We start from the raw sequence: 19,430 nt of genomic DNA, 5'->3' as shown, positions 1-19,430 counted from the left end.
CTCCTAGATCCAGACTAGGCTCTTCTAGACCTTGCTGAAGTCCACCATTCCTGCTTTCTAGGAGACCCCAATATCCATTTCTAATCACTGGCGGCCTGTTCATCACTGTGCTTTTCTGTCTCCAGCCAGAAACAGCCCCCGCTTCTCCTTACTTTGTATGTCTTACATGACACTAGAAGAACACTGTGGTTTACAGGTGCTTCTGCATGTTACTTTCTTATAAACACGCACAGAGAACAGCCAATCGCATCCATCTCACACACAGCATCATGTCGATCAGCCAGTCACATTCACCTCACATGCAGCAACCTGAATAGAATATTGTTCAAAGTGTATTTTGAGTGGATAAATGACATAAAAGATGTCACAGGTTCCTTGTTGGCTTAATTTCAATAGTTACAGCTAAGATCTGACAATGTAAAATGACACTGTCAAAAATAAGTATCAATGTATGTATTTACTTAAGTTTTGCTTCCATAATCTTGTCCAAGTATTTGAGCTATGCAAGATATTCAACAGGTCGTCGGCTCAGGGCTACTTTGCTAACATCTCGAGGAGCACTCCATAGTGAGGAGAGTTTTGAATCAAATTTTCTTTCTTTTTAACTTTCTGGGCTAGAGAACCATTTTCCCACATTTGTGTGGAAACTTGAGTCCTGATGCAGGAATAATCCATCATTTCTACTCTTGGCACACACACATGTGCAGGGCTGCTACCAGTGAGGATGTGTCTGAATGTCTTATGGACCGATGCCTGGCACTCTATTTATTAGTTTATAGGCATTGAGTCATTATCATCTCTGTTTACAATTATAAACAACCCCCCCCCCCAAACCCAGAGCCTTAGAAACTAGCAGGTGACAGAATCCAGATTAGAATTCAGATTTGAACCCAGGATTAGTGCGTCATCCCTGCCACACAGGTGGTTTGTGACAAAGATGTCTATCCAGGGAATACATAAGACAGTGATTCTGAGCAGTGACCGAGATAAAAGCCCCAGTTCAGCTGAGATCTCCTTCGTGGCTCATTTTACAGTTGAAGGAACTGAGACTTGGGCTGAGGTGAAGTGACTTATGATAGACCTAGTCTGTGACTGGCCTCTCTAGTAAGCTAGAAGGTTAGATATCGGTGTTTTATCACACAATTCATACATACACAAATCTAGCCAGTTTCCCCTAAATAAAAGGCCTGTCTTGTATACATTGGGAGCAAGAATGATGGGAGGGTGTAGTGCTGTCTGTGTTTTATAAAGGGTCTGAGTGTCTGTCTGTCCATTCACTGACTCAGTGTGGGAACTATGCAATTTATTTACTGTGCTCTTTCTGAATGTCTAACCAAGCCAGACAAGGGTGCTGAAGTCAGCTATTTCTATAATAGTCATGGGCCTCTTAGGGTTATGACATCTTCAAGTAAGGGTGTCATGGCAGTAGAGGCAAAAGAGGAAGAGCAAAAAACCACCACGACAACAACCGAGCATTTGACCAGAAATGAGGAGGTTGGCAGCAGAGAGACCCGAAGGGATGATGCCACTTTTCCATAGGGCAGATGGTAGATGACTTCTGTTCCACAGGCACTCGGGTTCCAGATGTAAAGTTAGAAATGTCTCCTGCTTGTTAGTGCTGGATTCTCATGGAGAAGCTACCAGCTTCTTCTGCTGTTGGGCTGCTCGTTAAAGGTTCAGTCAGTCCCATGAGAGAAGATGACTCTGGTGAGTGAGGTATAGGTATTGGCATTGCTTCAGTTAGGGTGCTGAGATACAGGGTGAAGTCAGGAGAGTCTGAATAGCCAATTCAAGGTGAAGACCATAGCCAGGGTTGGGGTGGGAGAGGGTCTAGGAGCAGAACAAGGGTGAGAATGGGAGGATTAGGATAAACATTTCTCAGACCAGGTGGGCCAAAGGTGGATTTGTGTGCACCTGGTTGAATGTACATCTTTGTCAGCCACTGGGCTTCCAAGCCATTGCCACCAAAGTATCGTGATCTAGCAATTCATGGACACTATGGTTATCGGATAATAGACCCTGGTACCCCTTTAGTAGAAACATTGAGAGGAAGATGATTGGCACCTAGTGGGTGTGTTCTATTGTGTTTTGTACACATGTGGTTTTTGCTCAGAGGGGCAAGGCTACGTTTTACATTTTTCATTTGAGAGAGAAGCACATTCAAATCACTGGGGCAGCTTGGCCTTTCCCTGTAGACAGGCAGAGTCAGCAGGCAACACCAACCCTTCACTGCGCCTATTCTGCATCTTACGGCTTTATTGCTAAGGAGTAAAGAGTAATGGTGAAGTCTTGAGGTGAAAAGGTAACAAAATATTTTCTATCTTCCGTACATATTTAGACTTTTCTAAACAAACATGGAGTTCTGAGCCGGAGGCGGCATGGTCAGTGTCCCCTGAAAAATCTTCTTTAGTCTTTCTATGACACTTTTTGTCCCTACTTGAGATTAAACCCGATTGGGACACTGCCCGAGGGTGGACCTTTGCATCCTGCCCATGTATGCGTTTCTATTGCTTTCTGAGGCAGAGAGTATTCAGGTAGTTCCTGTTATGAAAGAGAACAATAAAAACTGAATAGATGAGTTTTTGAAGCTGATGTATTTAATACTGATACTTTTAATCATTATTTTGTCTCTAATGCTTAGGGTGCCTCTGCTTTCTGTTTCAGCATGAGTATTTTTAATTGTCTCCTTACTTGCTCCTCGGCTTTCCCCTTGGTTTGAAGACCTGGAGACCAATGGAGTCTGTCAGTAAAAATTCTGAAATTCTTCCTTGATTATAGACCCAAGTAAAAATGTTCAAGTGGCTGGGTTCCTGACTAGTTTAGTGGGCGGGAGGCACTGGGCCTCGGAATGTTTGATTTGAAAGGGACAGAAGGAATTATTGCTAAGTGGTTTTGTTCTTTTGATTTCGGGCCTGTCAGTTGGTTTGTTTTGACGTAGTGACGCAGACTATAGCTAAGGCAGAAGTCTTTATCTCCGAGAAAGGCTTGAGCATCTGCAGATGAAATGTTGTGATGTGTCGGAGCTGCTCAACAAACATCAGCAGAAACGGAGGGAGGGGTGTTAAAGGGGAAGAGATGAAACAAGATATAGCAATAATTACGGAAGTTAATTGTGCTAGTCCTTCTTCTTTGGAAGTTGTTATTTTTTTCATAATAGCAAGAAAGTAAAGAAAATGTGTTTAGGCAAACTTACTCATTCTATTGAACTTTTAATTTACGTGTGTGTGTGTGTGTGTGTGTGTGTGTGTGCGCGCGCGTGCGCCCGCATGCTCACACGTGTCCCAGCACACACAGAGCTCAGAGGACAACGTGTAGCAGTCTTCTCCTTTTGTCATATCAGTCCTATGGATGAAACTTAGGCCATGGGCCTTGGCATTACACACTGAGCCGTTTGGTGAGTTCAATGTACTCATTCCAGATGAGGTTAAAACACAGACACAGACACACACACACACACACACACACACACACACACACACACACTCACACACACAAGATGCTGAGGAGCAAGGCATCATGGCTCATGTTACAAAGCCAAATAATGGAGAACCTAGACAGGAAGTGTCTTTATGCCTAGTTGGATGTCCTTTATTCTGTTTGCTCTGTCTGTAGACTAACCATTGGTAGCATCAACCCACCAAAGTCCTTTATGAGGCCACTCTTTGCTAGGCTAACTTAGCTTACTCTCCTCCTGTGACTTTAACAAAGAGATTCCCCAACTCCAAGTGACTATCAGAACAGAAGCCAATGTCAATATAACTCTTTGTTCTACTACATTCTTGAGGACTTAAAAGGACAACACTGGGCAGACAAATGTACAAGGAATTTCAACTAATGAACAGCCGCTAACCGTATCTAAAGTTGAAAACAGGAAACTACCCACTACAAGAGTGTCCAAATAAAGTCGCCAAAGTAATTACTAATTTAAGTGTGTAATAAAATGATAAAATGCTTTGATAAGACTGTAGTCTATGAGTCTCTGGGATACTTCCAGCGTCTTGGCAGGCAGCCAAAGCCCAGTGTAGCTCCTTGTTTGAAAGTCTGTTTCATCAGAATTTACCTATGCTCAGAATACTTGTGCACTCCTCTTAAAAAGACCAGGGCTTGGTCTGGGGGGGGGAATGGGGGGAGGACTGAGAAGTGTGTGTGTGTATGTGTGTGTGTGTACACCTAAAGGTGGAAGTTGGGTGTTTACTCACTCAGGTAACTAAACCCTGAGGTAACTACCAGGAAGTGGTTAGCAGCAAACTGTCAGACTACAATAGCCTGAATGCAGATCAATCAGGAGGAGGCTCTAAGTCAGGTGACTGACTCAGGAGCTGGCCTTCAGAGATATCACAAGCAAGTTGCCTTGTGATAACCTGGGAGGCCAGGAGTGGAGATGGTTCCATAAACCAGAGGGGCTGGAGGTGTTGGAGGCTCAGAGAAGGGATTCAAAAAGGAATGTGGAATTCAAGAAGCACTCACTTCCTTAAACTGGCTAAGAGGCATTTTTTTGGATTAAATTTAACATACATTACCTAAGTAATTTGTACTTTGTCAGCAAGAGAGAAGTATTTTATCCATTTTCCCCCAAACAAACCTTAATTCATTTTGCTCCTAAGATGCTTGTCACCAGCGTAAACTTGTTCCATTGTAGGCTCTAGTTCTGGGGTGATTTGGAGTTTCTATTGGATACCAACTGTAGATTTCAGCTTTAAACGACTTTCTCACTGAGAAATGACTAGAATGAAATCATATTTCTGAGAGGTTTGTGTATTCATTTAAAGTTCAGGAAAATAAAAACAAAACAAAACAAAACAAAAAAAATCCCTGCCTACTCCCACCCAGCGTGTAACTCCAGGTCACCACCCCTGGAATGCGATGCTTTTGAGCTTTTGACTGGATTTGCTTCTGAGGTTAAGAGAAGTGTGTGGCAGATGTTGGGAGGCGGTTGGGGGTGAGGGTGGGGCAGAGGATGAAGAGGCTACCAGATGTTGAGCGGGAGGGTGTGTGTGAGGATGAAAGCCTGCCAGATGTCTGCAGTGCAGCCTGCCGGGCACCTGCTTTTCATGATCTCAGGAAGATGATTTATGTCCTCATCCTGGACTCTCATAAAGGACCTCCCCTCCCCGGCGAGCACAGAATCCAGGGCTCCAGTAATGATCTTCTGCATGGCTTCTTGCCTAGGATTGTATCTTCTTAAAATTCCAAGTTGAGGGTTACGTGAATAAACATATACAATCAGCAGATATGGTCATTTGTAAATAAAAAAGGGTGTTGTGGGGGGAAACTTACATTTAAGACTTTTGTCCTAAATTATAAAGACGATCACCTTTTATTTTCTATTTATCTTCTCCTTGCGACATGGAATGGTTTGCTCTTCTCTTTCCCCACAATGGATTTAATAGATTTATTCATCAAGTTTTCTAAAATTAGATACCAAACTGATGTTTTTCTCCCACTGGTTAATTTTATTCTTAGCAGCACTTACATAAAGCCAGGCAGTGAAAGATATGGCAAAATTACTAACTTGCTGTGACCTGGAATGCACCGTGAATAAAATAACAATCATGAAGACTGATATCCCCGAGAGACTTAAGACCAAGTGGCCTTAGGGAAACCTATTTGTGTTCTGGGCCACATACTTCCTGTGGTTTTTTAGGAGTCTAGGTTTTCCTGCTATCTGGACCAGACTCTGTTCTTGGGATAACCAAACAGCGACACAAAAGAAAATATGCGGTTCTTATAATTTGCTTGGATTCTAGGCAACGGTTGTGTTTTCTAGGACATTTGATTACAGCAGGTAAAGTTCCTTTCTCAGATTTTATTTGAAAGGCTTAGAATTAAATGTTCCTTGGGGATGTGGGGGTGAACCAAGAAACTGGGAAGGTGGAGCTCTGTTGGTGCTGGGAGGGGGAGGGGTGCTGAGAGTGAGATCCCCACTGTCACGATGTCCAAGCGTGCCGTTCTCCCAGGACCACACAGGCTCATTGCTCCTGGAGATGCATTCATGCATGCAGCAAACAGCTGTCGAGCACCTAGTAGGCAGCTCCCTTCAATTTCTGGGAATCCGGTGACAGACATGTTTCTTCTTCTAGGCACGATGTTGGGGTGGGGGAAGGAGACAGACACTAAGAAGACGATTGTTGGAAGAAGTAAACTCTATAAGGGGAAGTAAGTGTGTACTGAGACTAGCAGAGTGTGGACTGGGGTAGATGTCATAGACGGGGCTCTAAAATCATCTTGGAGACCTATCTCTGGGTGTGACTGTGAGGAAGTTTCTAGAGTGGATTTACTGAGGTGGGAAAACCCACACTAAGTGTGGGGAGCACAGGCCTATGGGCAGGAGTCCTGGACTGAAGAAAAAGGAGACAGCAAGGTGAGCACCGGCACGCATCTCACAAGGTGGCAGGCTGCATCAAGCTTCTGTCGCCATGTTTTCCCTGCCATGATGGGCGGTTCCCTCAAGCTGGAGCCAGAACACGCCCTTCCTTCCTTAAGTTGCTTCTGTCTGTAACAAGGAAAGTAACTAATATGGGCACTGCTGCGGAATGCTTTTCTTGTCTATTTCCAGTAGCTGAATTGAGCTGGGAGGGACAGTGGCGCTCTCTAACATGCTGACTTGACGTCATTTCCTCTGACTGCGCACCCAGTAGGGGACTTTCTGGATCATATAGCTGCTGCTGCTGCTGCTGCTGCTGCTGCTGCTCCTGCTCCTCCTCCTCCTCCTCCTCCTCCTCCTCCTCCTCCTCCTCCTTCCCTTCCTCTTCCTCTTCTTCTTCCCTCCTCCTCCTCCTCCTCCTCCTCCTCCTCCTCCTCCTCCTCCTCCTCCTCCTCCTTCCCTTCCTCTTCCTCTTCCTCTTCTTCTTCCCTCCTCCTCCTCCTCCTCCTCCTCCTCCTCCTCCTCCTCCTCCTCCTCCTCCTTCCCTTCCTCTTCCTCTTCCTCTTCTTCTTCCCTCCTCCTCCTCCTCCTCCTCCTCCTCCTCCTCCTCCCCCTCCCCCTTCCCCTTCCCCTTCCTCTTCCTCTTCTTCTTCCCTCCTCCTCCTCCTCCTTCTCCTCCTCCTCCTCTTCTTCTTCTTCCCTCCTCCTCCTTCTCCTCCTCCACTTCTACTTCTTTTTCTTCTTCTTCCTCCTCCTCCTCCTCTTCCTCCTCCTCCTCCTCCTCCTCCTCTCCTTCTCCTCCTTCTCCTTCTCCTTCTCCTTCTCCTTCTCCTTCTCCTTCTCCTTCTCCTTCTCCTTCTCCTTCTCCTTCTCCTTCTCCTTCTCCTTCTCCTTCTCCTTCATCTTCGTCTCCTTTATTTTTTATAAGGACCTATATGCTGTTTTCCGTGTTCTCTCTACTCATCTATGCTCATACTAATTTTGTGTGAGGATTTCCTTCTTTCCACATCCTCAGCACCAGTGGTCTTTTTCAATTTTCTTGTTGTCTTTGGGTTGGTGCTTGGGGGGAGAGATGGGCTGGTCGACTGTGAGGCACCCAGAGCAGGAGCGTGCTGTTCCTGAGCTCCTGCTCCCAGAAGGAGCCTTTGTCTCTTAGACACAGGTCAGTAACTAGAGTGAGCCGCAAAATGCAAATTTTCATTTCCGTTTCCCTAATAACTGCTGCCTATTGGTATTTATATGACTCTTTCTATGACCCAGTCTCTTTTGTTTTTTGTTTTTTTTGAATAAACTTTTAATTTTAGATGTTTTGGATTTGTTGAAAGACTGAATATACCACCGAGAGTTCTCAGCTCATTTCTAGTTTCCCCTATTATTGAATTAATGATACATTTGTCACAATTAAAGAAACGCTGTTAAGGTAGTATTATTAATTATAACTCAAATTTTAGCTATTTTTTTAAAATGTCCCTTGCCAGAGTCTACTTGGGGCATCACAGGCATCACACTGCATTTGTCCTGCTGTCTCTTTGGGCTCCATGGCTCAGGATTTTTGTTCTTGGTGACCTTGATGGTTTGGGGAATTACTCTCCAGCATTTCCCAGCATGTCCATTCATGGGGCTCGGTGAACGCTGTCTTCATGATTCCACTGGGGCTAGAGAATTGCAAGACTGGCATTCTCATGATGCAATATCAAGTATGCCCCAGTCTGTATTGCTTCTGACATAGACTCTGCTGCTCTCCTGGTTGAAGTGTCACCCGTTAGGTTTCTCTACTCCGAGGTTGCCCTTTTTTTACATTTCTACACCATGTTCTACGGAAGGAAGCATCTATGCAGTCTGTACTTACCTGTGGCTCAGGTCCTCAGGGCAGATATCTACACAGATGGTCAGTTTTCTGAAAGAAAGTTTGTGGATTCTTCTCCTTTTCTTCTTTATATAGCTAGCTCTTGCTGACTGTTGATTTTGTGAACTACTTCCCTTCACCTCTGGAGTTCTGTGATTAGCAACATGTTTCTTCACACCTGGCTTTCTTTCCACTTTTTATTTGGTCATTTTTATCCAGAAAGGCCTCACAGTTATTGCTTTATTTTTCTTCTTATTTGAACTATCACCCAACACCACTTTACTTTGTTTCAGTTGTCCCTGGGCCATTGGATCTTGTGTTGCTTAGACACAAGCACGTTGCTGTGTCTATGCTTTCTCAAGGAAAGGTTTCTCTTTTCTATTGTTTTTAGCTGAAGGTACAGTTCAGGAATAGAGCATCTGCCTAGCATGTACAAGCCTGGATGAATCCTGGAAATGTATTCAGACAGAAAGGAAAGAATGAAGAAATGGAAGGAAAAAAGGAAAGAAGAAAGGAAGGAAGGAAGGAAGGAAGGAAGGAAGGAAGGAGAGAAAGAAGAAAGGGTCAACCACTGGGAGAGACTCTCTCCTGTCTAGTACCGCAGGATAATTCAGGCTCTTCCTGTGCGTTTCCAGTGTTAGCCCCAGACTGAGCATCTCTCCAAGGCGCCTTGTCTATGGCATCTGTCTAGATGCCTCTGGTTTGTTTTCCTCACTCTAAATTGCTTAAAACATGGTGAGAGAGTAGGAATGAGGGTGGAGGAGGAAGGCTAGGCTTCAGAGGCAGGCCAAGGTCTGGTTCTAACAGTTCCTGTTTCCTGACTGTAGGGCTCGCCACAAATGGTGAACTGCAGATCCTTACCTGTGTAATCTAAATGGGCGCGCTAGTCCTTACTTTGCAGAATTATTGTGAGAATTAAAATAAAGTGTTTATAATGACCCTGACAGACAGCCTCTGTCTGAACAGCCATGTCTGTGGCGCAGGGTGGGTCCATGTGGGTGTCACCACCCCAGTGTTGGCTGGACACCAAGGAAAATAAGTGCTCAAATTTTAAAAATTGAATAAACGAAACCATATTATCCGTGAAGGAAATAAAGAAAAGGATGTTTCAGTTAGCATCTTACTACTCTACACATGCTCCCGTTTACCCTGTCATTATGGACTTACTTAAAAATATTTTCATCATGCTGTACATAACAGAAATAACACTTTACCATCCTCTACACAGCAACAATAGAATGGCGGCACTTATGGACTGCCCCTCTTTTATTCTTCATGACATGGCTTGCTATCGTCTTCATTTTATAGTCAAGGAAACCAAGGCGGTACTTGATTAAAACCTTCCCAGAGGGTGCTCAGTCAGGATTTGAACTGAGGTCCATCTAATGTCAGAACTTGGGACCATTAGTCATTGCATGATTGTTACTCTTTCTGCATAAAATCCTCCTATAGATGTAGGTATACAAGTCCTCACATGTGTTCACATCCTAGTAACACTCCACCCAGTGTCTCCCATGCTGCGGATGCTGGGTGGAATTATTAATACGGATTGCTGTGGCCCCTGTTTCTCAGCTGCTCAGAAGTCAGGATTTAATGGAAATATCACATATAGGCAAGTGATCTTGATGCAGTCTTGCTGGACTTGTACAAATTTTGGTGTTAAGAACATTGGATGGCAGTGGTTACCTCATGGCAGAGAGATAAGAGAGGGAGAGGGAAAGGGATCAGGGAAAGGGGGTAAAGAGTTGGAGAGAGGGAGAAAAGGAGAAAGGGAGGAGGAAGAGGAAGAAGAGGAGGAGGAAGGGCGTAGGAATAGGAGAAGGAGGAGGAGGAAGCATGAGTTTGAGTGGGGTAGATTTACAGACTCCGGTGTAGCCAAATGGAGAAGAGGAAACAAAATTGTAGAGGTTTGTGGGCGAGTAGGTGTTGAACTACAAGGAATACTGATTTTATTCTTCAAACAAGCATGGAGGGGCCATATTTCCTAAAGCACCGTGAGTGTGGGCTTGTGTGGGACCAATGGATTGTGGATGGAAGTGACGTCATGATAGGAGCCCAGGCCTTAAACTAAATTCCTCTGGCCCTCTGGAAGCGTTTGCCTCAGCAAACATTTTCCCAGCACAGCATTTTCCCAAGTAGCTCTGCTCCTCCCAACTGGACTCTGGAAGGAGGACAATGGGGGTGACCTGAGGGGACTTGTCCTGAATTCAGCCTGGCCCAGTGAGCTCAGCTGAAATTGGAGTATAAGATAATTGTTAGATATTTCCATGCTTTGAAATTAGGGAGGAGAATTGTTTGTTATGTGGCATAATCTCAGCAAAAGTCTGACTGATATAGAATGGAAAAAAAAAAGTCCCAAGTTAATTGTGTAGACCGGCTGAAGGGTCTATGTAAAGCTGCCGTTTATGCATAGAAAACTGAAGGCCTGGACACAATGGACAGCGGGATAGATGTTGTTGGATTCTGGTCACAAAACAGCCAGACAGATAGGACTTACATGAAATGGACAGAAATACAGACTTAGAATTACAGACTTAGAACCGCAGAGTGGTTCAACTGTATTCTTTCTTGTTCCTTTCTCATTCCATCCTTTCATCAGGTCCAGCATGTGCCAATCAAGAGAAAACATTAGAGGTGGCCCTTCCTTAATAGGTCTTTATACTTAGTTTAGTCAACAGAATATATCTGTACATGAGAGGCAGTTTTTGATGTAAAGAAGGAGACAGACAGCTTTTATTAGTGTAATGATGGGGCAGCTGTAAGCAGGAGGTTAGCCATGGGAATTCAATGGATGAGGTTGATTTATAACTGCCTTGTCCTCAGCTCAGGTGATGTTAGGGTCCTCTCCTCTCTTTCCTTTTCTGTCCTCAGATATAATGCATATTTTAGCAACTGACAGATCTCCAGGGTCTTGGCCAAAGGTGGAGTCTTGCTGGGAGGGTTTACAGTGTATTAAAATCAAAAATGTTATGGAAGAAAGGTTGAGAGAATCAGTAGCTCTGTGGGAAAGGACTACAAAGGAGAAGCTTTGGGGGGGGGATGTCTTAGAATACAGAACTAGAACATTATGCTAGCTGAAGGGACCCCAGGGTAGGGGATGGAACAGAGAGTTCTTTCTTCAGTGGTTATCCCTGCAGGTTCCAGTTGGATGTCTTCACTCCAATTCACAGTGAGGATGTCTCCCCTTGGGTTTTCACTATGGCCTTGATCTGCAGCTGATTGGCTATGGGCTACACCATGCTTACATCTTATTTCTAATCTTCTATGCATCAAAGTGCTCCAAGGCTTGCCTTTACCACCACGCGTCCTTTATGTGTCTCTTAGAGGAATATTGTACCACCAGTGAATGGTGAACACTCAGTATAGTTTCCATGGGGCTTAAAGACAAGAACATTTGGACCTTGGTGACTCTGAGATGCTGTCACATCCCCTTTAGTCGTCAATGAATCAATCCAAGAGAATTGGCTCTTTCCGGCTAAGACAGAAGCAAAGGGTCCTCCAGCTGAGTTTTGAGTATGTGCTGCCCCACCATCCCTGTTCATGTGACCACAGGGCTCCTGATTGCAGACATAAGACAGCTCCATAGGAAGCTTTACCACTTAAAGAATCACAAAACATATTTCACAAACATATGTCGAACACTTGCTTGTGACAAGCACTGTGGTTGGTGGGTAGTAAGGGGCACAAACAGAAATAGCTCACAGTTCTCCCCTTCACGGGGGTTTTCAGTTTAGCAGAGGAGATAGGTAAAGATAGAAACCACGCAAGTATGTGGGAGATGGAGAGGAAGGACATATCTGAGCACTGGCCAAATGCAGCGCCACCCAGCCTCCAGGTTCCAGATTGGAACACAGTGTAACGGAAATCCTACCCTGGCCACATACAAAGCCAGAAGCGTGCCGGATGGAGGGGCTGATTTAAAACACTATCCAAGCAGGGTGGTCAGAGCGGAAGCCCCTCTTTTGCTGTAGGGAGAGATGAGACTCAAACAGATGAAAGAGCCTCTTGCTAAAACCACATTTTGCAACATCTTTTCCTCTTAACCTCCTGGGGCCACTGCACAGGAGGCTCCTGGACCAGGCTTGTCTATGACACAGAAGGTGGTATAATTCTAACCTTCCTTGGGTCAGGACCAAGTGGGTTTATATTTTTGGCAATAAAACAACTGCAATAACCATGAATTGGTTCTTCAAGGTGGAATTATGAAAATTAAAAACCTTTCAGCTTCTTGAGTTCTCATGAGGACCATTTCAGAGATCTGGTAGCAGAAGTACCAATTGCTAATAGTTCATTTGGTTTTGTTTGTTTTTGTTTTGTTTTGTTTTTTTCTTAGTTGTGGCAGTCTTGGAATACATGCCTGGGAACCAGGCACATAGGCTGGGAAAAAAGTTCAGGGAATAGTTGAGCAGCAGATGTTTTTAATGTGCTTAGAGGCTACATATGTAATATGTAGAGAACACATTGCATCCAGGAAGATCATAAAATATGCATGTGAGTATGGTAAGAACCCAGCAGTAAAGACAGGTTGTCCCCGCAATGGAAACACTTTATTATGCTGTCTGAACTGTGTGGCTTCAGGTCATGCAGTGTGCCCACCCTGCTGCCTTCTTGTGAGAGGTTCCCTGGATTCTAAGGCCATCATCCCCTGTTTTTTCCCAAGTTAGTTTTCCCCTGGCTACAGTCCTCTTACTAGCTCCCCTGGGGAGAACTCCAGCCTCTGTCCTGGAACTGTGGTCTAATTTAAAGGTGAATGGAAACCCTCATACTCTAGAGTTTTCCACACTCCTGAGTGGGGAGGCTTTGAAAGGGAGAGAGGGGATGTCATGATGAAAGAAAGCCTTTTTAGTAAGCTCTCATGCAGAGCAAACCAAAATATTACTTTTTGCCAATAAGTTTGTTGCTGTTGTTTGGTTTTTTTTAAGCAAAACAACAAAACAAAACACCTTTTAGACTCACACAAAACTTGTCCTTATAGAGTTCTCTTATGTCCCGTGGTCTGTTATAGCTTTAGCTTCTTGGTACCTTTGTATAGTACTGACAGCATCATTGATGCTACACCTTGTTTGGATTTCTCTACTTTTCCCCAACATCATCCTTTTGCTGTTGTTCCAAGATCCCACATAGGACACGAGATTTCATTTGTTCCTTATATTTTCTTACTTTCTTCTTGTCTCACGAAAGCAAGAGACAGAGGAAAAGACAGAGGCTAACTTTTAGTCTCAGCTTCCACACCGGCCTGGGTGGCTCGAAATGTCCATTTCCAAGTCTATCTTGAGGACACATAAGAATTTTGAGAGGCACTTCAAAACACAGGACATCCAGGACCCACTCCAGAAAAATGAAATTGGATTTCTAGGGGTATGGCTTGGCCATGAGTGTGGCTTTATAGACACCAGGTAAATAGATCATACAGGCTTAGCTGCGAAGGAAGACTGAATTATCCTTCTGACCTAGGAATGGTAGGGAAAACAGAGTCCCAGAAAGGCTAAGGATTTGGCAGTTAGATTCCCTGGCACTGATTTAATGCTTATTGCTATTTGATTTGTTTCACTTTTGTACCTATCTTGAGAACAAAGTTAAATGGTGGGGACTGTCTTACTTACTAAGCCTGAGTTGGGGCTGCTGAACTATAGATCCCTCTTGTTCATCCTTACCCTAATTTCAGCTGTCTAGTGGGTACAGTCAACAATGTCTTTTTCTCAGAGCAAAATAGAGCCTCAGCCCCAAGGCTTTGGATGCTCTGGCCCTTGGCCAGTTGAGGCACTTAATGTCTCTGAAATTAAAGCACTCGCCAGAAAATAAAGGGTTTGAATGAGGTCACTTGGCCCTCTAGTTTGTCATTTATTAAATGGTCCACCTTGAATGAGCTTCATGATTTTGCCAGGCTCGTGTCCCCATCATCAAATCAGGACATGACTAGCAACACAAAGGGTTATCACAAACACTACTTGCCCTGTTTTTTGCTAGCTGATCATGATGCTTTGTGAGTTCCTCTTGCTCGTTGGTATCATTGTTACCTACCATGTATCTTTTTCAAACCGGGGATATGTTTCTCAAGAACTCAGTGTATATCATTGTTACCTACCATGTATCTTTTCAAACCAGGGATATGTTTCTCAAGAACTCAGTGGATATCATTGTTACCTACCATGTATCTTTTTCAAACCAGGGATATGTTTCTCAAGAACTCAGTGTATATGTGTGGGTTGAGTAAATGGAATAGTTGGAAACCTTAGTCAATTAAACAGGAGGTCCCAGCAGTAGTAGCCTCTCCGAGACTGACCCGAGGAGCTTTGGAAGTAAGGACTGTCTTGGAAATTCCATTTGTGACACTGTGGATGATTATCTCAGTATATGGGAAATCTAAAACAGTCAGCTCAGAACTTTGATGATTACCAGGGGTTACCTGAGGCCAGGGATGGATAGAGGGTTGAAGAGTTGTTGGTCAAAGGATGTGAAGTTTAATTAGATAAGATATGTTTTATGACCCAGCAAGGTGACTGTAGTTAATAATAATGTATAACATATTTCAAAATAACCAAGAGAGCAAATTTCAAATGTCTTCCCTAAGAGATGACATCAGGTGATGAATATGTTAATCAGCTTGATTTAATAATTCTACACTGCACACATATATCAAAACATCACACATTACCCTACAAGTTATACAGTTATGATTTGTTAACTAGGAAAATAATGTTAATAAAATAAAATAGTTTTTAAAAAAGGATGCCTTTCACAGAAAAATCAAACAGGAATCTCTGGGGGGGGGGGGGGTGGAATCCAAGTCACCAAGTGACGCCAATGTACACTTGAAGCTAAGAGCCACATCCTGGGAGGGCCAGCTTTTCTTGTTCAGCAAGTTGAGAAAACAGGAGTGATCCAAGTCATGAAAAAGTTTTATTTTACCTTCTTTTCTTTCTTCATCCACCACAACTCATGGCTCAGCCTGGGCTCAGGGTGGGGGGAGCATGTATCTTTAGAAAGGGATGCAATAAAAACCCCTAAAAATTAGAGCTTGCTATCTCTCGGGTGCTTCTCTTGTTATATGAAATATGTGAAAGGCAGGCAAACAGAGGGGTTCTAACCCACAGTCCTTTGCAGACATCACCCCTACATAAGAAGGCTCTTAAGATGTGTATGGTTTATTGAGTCTAATTTGGAGAAGCACGCTTTTCATACTCCTCTGCATTCGTTTGCTTGTCTGCTCCAATCTGGCAGGTGATTGTGCCTGAACCAAAGAGCTGCCTTCAGTGCTTAGCACGGAGGCAATGGCATCTCCAGGAGCTGGCATTATTGCAAGGAGACTTTTGCATGCCACCGTGCTACTGCCTAAGGGCACCTGGCTTGATCTTACTTTCCCTTGGCTTCCGTGCTTTATTCATCCTCATATTAAAACATATTTTAAAAAGGATCTGAGATGCTCGTCTTATTATTAATACAGGTGCTTACTTAGTTGCTGATAAATACAGAGCCCCCACTCTCTGAATGTGTTGTAGCTTTATATGAAGCTAATGGAGCAAGGCAATGCTCAAACGTCAAATTAAACTGCACAGCTCTGTAATCACTCAGACTGACATGGCATAAAAGGATAATTAGTAGTTCATTACATGAAACATTGTTTGTTCAGCTAAATTGATTTCTCAGCTGCCCATGTTTTCTGTTTACTTAGTGAGCACTCCACTGCACAGTTTTATTTGAGAGCTAGGAAATCCCTTCCCCTGGACTTTCTCATTCTCTGTGTCTGTCTGTCTGTCTGTCTCTCTCTCTCTCTGTCTGTCTCTGTCTCTCTCTCTGTCTGTCTGTCTCTCTCTCTGTCTGTCGCTGTCTCTCTGTCTGTCGCTGTCTCTCTCTCTGTCTGTCTCTGTCTCTCTCTCTGTCTGTCTCTCTGTCTGTCTGTCTCTGTCTCTCTGTCTGTCGCTGTCTCTCTCTGTGTCTGTCTCTGTCTCTCTCTTTCTCTCTCTCTGTCTCTGTCTCTCTCTCTCTCTCTCTCTCTCTCTCTCTGTCTCTGTCTCTCTCTCTCTCTCTCTCCCTCTCCCTCTCTTCTCTCTTCTCTCTGATCAGTGCCATTTTAAAATATAATTTTCAGGAGCTGGGCAAACTGTAGAATGACATACAGGTGTATAGAACAATCTCAATTATGGATTGATGCTCAGAACCTAAGACTGGCTGTGGTTAGGGATGCTGCCAAGACCGGAGTGTACCTGACGGCTTTCTACCTGGAAGTGTTTTTGTGGCTCTTTGCTTTTCGACTTAAGGGTAAACTCCTCTCTCAGAAAGGGGCAGGGTCAGTGAGACAGAAAGAGGAATAGACATCTAATCCCTTGTTGTTCAAAATGGAAAAATTTCAACAAAGTTTTCTTAAACCCTTCACGCTGCCCATTAGTGCCAACATAAAGAAAACTGAGGCTGTTTTAGAATTTACTCGTAGCCTGCTTCCCGCCAGCAGCATTTAGACAAAAGGCTAAATGCCGACTTCAAACCTTCTCAAACTTGTCACCAATAAAGATACTGTGAATTTTCTAGGTTGGAGTTACACAACTTTCCATAATAGACCTGCCTTGTCTGCTTCTCCATCCATTGTCCCGTCTCTCTGGGGAGTGCACCATCCACAGGGAATTTGCAGAAGGAGGCTTCTTTTGATGCTATTACATCTGCCTTGCAGCTTGTTTTATCTTAACCGTTGGCTTGCTCAACTCTGCTTGGCCAAGATGCTCTGCACTAAAGGACAACTTGCAGGTGTGACAGTCACAAAAGGGAGAGAGAATTGAGCTCTGCAGCAAGTTCAAGTTGTGGTGGGCACATGGTGAAGTGTAAGCCCAGTGCTTAGCAGGTTGGTAGCTCACACAGATGTCAGCAGCAGCTAGATATTGCTTGTCCTTAAGGGAACTTGGAGATCTGCTGTTGGACATAAAACATTTCATTGTGTTTCTAGGGAAAAGGCAGGAAATGGATAAGGTGGGTCAGTCCAAGGCAAAGGGACGTTCAGGGGCTCCTGTATATTGGGGATTGTTTGCCATTCATCTGTGAGGCTGGGGTGCGTGTTAGTGGAACTAAAGACTGTATTAAATTCCACCACAACCAATTTTCTTTTCTAGCCCCATTAGAACATTAGGAGGCACATCTAACATAAACACAACAGATTGAGCAGGCATCTCTCGCTTGCCCGCATTAATGGGAGGAAATAGAGACTGTGCAAATGAAATCAGTAGATAATCCCTAAGGCTCACCAGGGTCTTTGGTTTAATCTCTTTCCCTAGCAACATTGTCAGGTGCCAGACTCAGAGGAAGAGAATCCTGACCTTTGAAGAGAATGTGGACGTTCTTTATTTGTGTTTGCTGCACACAAAGACCCAGGAGCAACTTTGAAATTCCATTTCAAAGTTTATTCACCGACGAAAGTAATGTTCAGGTCAAAATTCAGGGCAGGCTGCTGCCTTGTAGACTTTAAGTCTGGGAACCAGGCACTGTGCAGACCTGTGATTACTCTGTGTACGGGAAGACTAATACCAAAGCAGGCAGGATGGTTTGATGATGGCCACCTTCATGAACTGAAGCTCCACAGTGCACTTCATGTGATGCTTGGATGATTGTTGTGTAGCCTGTTCTGGGGAGCTATGAATGAACAACTATTCACCACAGATAAGGCACTGATGCCAAACCAAAGATACCACTCACGTCTACCTTGGTAAATCAAAGAATTTGGGGAGTAGGAGGTCACACACACACACACACACACACACAAACACACAAACACACACACACACACATGAAATAGGGATTCTGTGTAGAAATGTGGATAGCTCATACGTTGGCTCATAGATATCCATATTGCTGGCAAGTCTATCCCAGCATGGGTGAGGACTCCTGAGGCTGCATCCTTGGACCTCCCGACCGGACTTACAGGCAGGGCCACAGGGTAGGTGCTGCACCTTGGCAATTGTTGCTGTTACAATGTTAGGGAAGAATGTTTGTGGTTTTGTTAAGTTTCAAGGATCCTTGAGATTTATAAATTGTCTTTACTTCCTTAGGCTTGTATAGTAAGTGTTCCTTTTGCCTGAGTTTAGGACTCTCTTTCTTCCCTCCAGAAGGGAATGGCTCACTTTGGAGAGGATAGGAAGCTAAGATAACTTGAAAAGATAGAAACCTAAAAACAGTCACTCCAGCCCCAATTGCAGGCTTTCTTTCCCTTCTCAGACTGCTCCCAGTGCTGCTGGTCAGGGTCCCTCAACCTTCCTAGTGCTACAACCTGTTAACACAGTTCCTCATGTTGTGGTGATCCCCAACTGTAAAATTATTTCGTCGTTCCTTCATAACTATAATGTTACTACTGTTATGAATCATAACGTAAATATCTGAAATACAGGATAGCTGATAGTCTACCCACAGGTTGAGAAATGCTGTCCAAAGCTGTTCTGTGACAAGGCTTTCCATGGAAGGTGCTTCACACAGTCTACTCGCACCAGAAAGGGAGCCTACCATAGACTAAAGTATGGATACCATCAAAGTTCAACTTGGTGATCCAATAAATTTTACTGAGGTTCCTTACGGGAGTATGGGCGTGGTAGTTTGAATAGGTTTGCCACCCATAGACTCATGTAGTTGAATGTTTGGCCTGCAGGGAGTGGCACTATTAGGAGGTGTGGTCTTGTTGGAGTAGGTGTGGCCTTGTTAGAAGTATGTCACTCTGGGGGTGGGCTTTGAGGTTTCCTATGGTCAAGCTCTACCCAGTGTGGCTTCAGAGTCTCCTCCTGTCTGCCTGCAGATCAAGATGTAGAACTCTTGGCTCCTTCAGCATCAAGACTGCCTGCATGATGCCATGTTTCCCACCATGATGATAATGGACTGAACCTCTGAAATTGTCGGTCAGCGTCAATGAAATGTTTATCTTTCTAAGAGTTGCCATGGTCTTGGTGTCTTTTCACAGCAATAGAGCCCAAAGACAATGGGTGAGGAGCTACTTACAGAAACGGAAATAACTCAAAGACCACTGCATCTCCAAAGTATTGAAGTCCAGCAATCAAAAGACACGCCCCCCATAGCTCACCTAATTAACACGTCCAATTAAAATTAAACATTAAACACCTCGTTCTAACATGGGGCTTTCCCCAGTACCATTACAAACCACTATTTGCCTATGGGTCATGTTCATTCCCTCTCTATGTAGAGGCAGTCCTTTGTCCCTTTGAGACAAATATCCTTGACTCCTCTCCCTTATTC

This window comes from Arvicanthis niloticus, chromosome 4 (genome assembly GCF_011762505.2).
Source record: "Arvicanthis niloticus isolate mArvNil1 chromosome 4, mArvNil1.pat.X, whole genome shotgun sequence".
Taxonomy (NCBI): domain Eukaryota; kingdom Metazoa; phylum Chordata; class Mammalia; order Rodentia; family Muridae; genus Arvicanthis; species Arvicanthis niloticus.
Note: the sequence above shows the minus strand (reverse complement) of the source record.